This window comes from Drosophila novamexicana, unplaced genomic scaffold (genome assembly GCF_003285875.2).
Source record: "Drosophila novamexicana strain 15010-1031.04,08,12 unplaced genomic scaffold, DnovRS2.1 tig00002309-arrow-arrow-pilon, whole genome shotgun sequence".
Taxonomy (NCBI): Eukaryota; Metazoa; Arthropoda; class Insecta; order Diptera; family Drosophilidae; genus Drosophila; species Drosophila novamexicana.
Window position 1 is genome coordinate 66,767 of NW_020824975.1, and position 3,583 is coordinate 70,349.

The following is a 3,583-nucleotide window of genomic DNA, read 5'->3' on the forward strand; positions in this document are numbered from 1 at the left end:
AAACGTTTGTTTATCATGATAGCTTGCCCAAACTCAGGTGAAGTGTTCGTAAGCTGTTTGTTGGGTGGCTAAATTGCAAACATTTCGTCATCATCTATTTGTATTTTTCTACCCTTGCAGAGGATATTATAAATTTTTCGTGAGATGTGTAACGCATAGAAGCAGACATCTCCGACCCCATAAAGTGTTTATATTCTTGATCAGCCTAGTTGATATATCCATGTCCGTCTGTCCATCTGACCGTCAGTCCGTCTGTCTGTTTCTATGCAAACTTGTCTCTCAGTTTTAAAGCTATCTTAATGAAACTTTGCAAAAGTCCCTTTTTCTGTTGCACGCAGCACATATGTTAAGACCAGCTAGATCGGACACCATATCATATAGCTGCTATAGGAACGATGGGTCGAAAATTAAGTTGTATGAAAAAACATTTTGTGCTTCAAAATATCTTGACCGCACTCTGCATTTATGAGTTTTACTATACTTCTCATATATACGCAAAATCCAATTAAGATCGGACCACTACATCATATAGCTCCGACCCCAAAAACTATATATATTGTTGATCAGCATCAACAGCCGAGTCGATGTAGCCATGTCCGTCTGTGCATCTGACCGTCTGTCCGTCTGTCTTTTTCTATGCGTACTTGCCTCTCAGTTTGAGAGCTATCTTAATGAAACTTTGCAGAAGTCCCTTTTTCTGTTGCACGCAGCACATGTGTTAAAACCAGCTGGATCAGACAACTATATCATATAGCTGCCATAGGAACGATCGGTCAAAAATTAAGTTGTATGAAAAAACATTTTGTTGTTCAAGATACCTTGACCAAACTCATCATTTATTAGTTTAACTATGCTTCTCATATATATACAACATCGGACCACTATATCAAATAGCTGCCATAGGAACGAAAACCAGGTTTTTGATTAAAATCCTTTTTTTGTTATCAAGATATCTTGACCAAACTCGGCATTTACTATTTTCCGGTACTTCTTATGAACACTATGAGCATTATGAAAAGGTTGGGTCTGCAAGGGTATTATATCTTCGGCTTGCCAAAGATAGCCCTTCTTTCCCGTTAGTTTATTTTTCATATCTATGATAATTCTGGAAATATCTGTTAAAGTTGAGTGTTGTCTTTCTGGAGTCACTGGCAGACTGTTGAAATGAGTTACATACAGTTTTCTTTTGTATTTCTTTCACAACGTTTCTACCATCCCTTAGGGAGACTGTCAGTTTTGTTGTCTAATCTCGAAAGATTTACTAGCTTTCAGGCTTTTGCTATATTTTTTTGGGTGGGTGGTTTTATTTTTCCAAATTCGCTAGCTAAATCCAGAAAAGAGACATACTTGGCTCTTCTTATTTTGTCCGAACATCATTTATAAATTCATATATAATTTCGTGAAGTCTATGTTCTGAATAGTTTCATATCTATTCGTACCTCTGAAATGAGCTGGTCCCTTCGTATATAGATATATGCTGTTTTATTTGTCTTTACATCCTCGTTGTTAAAGTCAGCTGTATTAATTTTGAGTATGTGTCGAATAGTTAGCAACTATCATACAGCTTATATATTCAATTCGACACAGGCCCTCAGAATTTTATATAAATTTGTAGTTCAGTTTCAAAAAGGTTCCGTTGTGTGCGAGTTTGTTAAACATTGACAAATTTTTATGATATTTAATGCGTTTTCTAGTTGGATTCTTATTGAGTTTCTAGTAAAAATATAACATTTAATTGAGCATGATACTCCGTTTTCTATTAGAAATTTTCATGGTCTGCCAAGCGGTGAGTCTATTTTAATCTATAAAAGTGTTCATCTAAGTTATTTCCATTTATGTGTAATAAGGAAATCTTCTTGGGAACGGTTCAATCGGTTCCAGTAATATTGATTAAAGAAATCATATATGCGGTAGATCCTGTCTGTTTTATTCAAGACTGATTTTAGAACTAAAACTTAAATCAAATATATGTATTTATGAAACCTCACAATAGCAACGGCGGCAATGTAATTTCAACGGTTGCCGTAATCGCTGAGTTCCAAAGAATTCATAGTTTCAGCTGCGTAAGTTTTGCAGGTCGGCAATTTTGACCATTTTCCAACGAATCAACAACCTCTGAGTTAACTCCTCCCCCTATGGTTGACGCTTGTCCTTAAGTGTCCATCAGAAGTATGGGATGTTATGGAACTGTGGAACTTTTGATGTCACGACTTAAAAAATATTGTTTGACATTGTTTGTTCGATTGTCTTCTGCTTGCTTCGCTATCATATGTGTAGTTCTAGACAATTAATAGAACCAGGGAAAACAAGATTACCAGTGTGCCTCTATTTACTTCGGATTGTGTCATTAAATATTGTAGTTGTTATGTGACAGCACTTATAGTCGCTTAGCTTCTAGAGGTATCAAATGTATGTTAGGCGTCCCCGGCTTCGTGATCACTGAGTTGGCGTTGGTAAATTCCTTATCTTCAACGGTCACATATGGTCGCATATGGTTACATTTAGAATGGTTTTACAATAGTTTTTTACCTAATATGTTTCTTCGTTGATCAAAAATATTTAATTTTCTTCCAAATGAATTATCGAATTCTCAATAGGTTTCAAACGAAAATTTGGATAATTGTTTTTTTTTTTTTCAAAATTTTCAATATTTACAAGATAAAGGTGTGTTGACCTGTTATGTAAAACGGATACTTCAAAAATTACTTTTTTCGAACGGTTAGTTCCGTTATTAACGGAGAAAGCGGTCTTTTCGATATCGGAGGGTTATAAAGGGATTTGACGAAGTCCACACCGTCTACACGTACAAGACTGCATACGAATTATGTCTTCCTCGTTAATTCTGGATCTGTGGAGTCAGTTGTGCAATTATATGCTTTATGCGTTTATCATTGCTGACGTGCAAACGGGAATTATTGGCGCTGACTTTCTGTTACAGTTCCATTTGCTCATAGGCATCAAGCAACAATGTGTTATCTTCACACACGAGCACCCAACTTTCGGCAGTTCAATCAACCCGCAGAATTTCGAGCTGCAAATAATGGACGAAAACCACACAGCCATAGCCCTCACGCAAAACATACAGAGGCGGTCAACTTACACAAAAATCGACCTTCACGTGTAGTTCGCCACTACATCATCACAACTGGAGCACCAGTAGCAGATCGCCCACGATTGATGGGTGAGAAACTGGCATCACTAAAAGCACAAATCCGTCAACTGACCGAATCTATCGCTATTCCATTATGGTAGCAAAGACCAGTAGTGGTTGGCGGCCTTGTGGCGATTACAGGAAGCTAAACGCGATAACAACTTCTGATCGTTATCCGATAATACATTACACGACTTCGCAGACCGGTTACATGGCTAAAACATTTTCACAACTTTAGACCTAGAACGCGTATACTATCAGATACCGTCGAGAGACTTCGAGAAAACTGCAGTATGTAGTCTGTTCGGTTTGATTGAATTTGCATACATGCAAAATGGCAACTTTGTGTTCTGTTACATAGATGACATACTGACAATGTCAAACTCAGTTGAGGAGCATAAGCAACACGGGAACAATGTCCTACGGATCCTG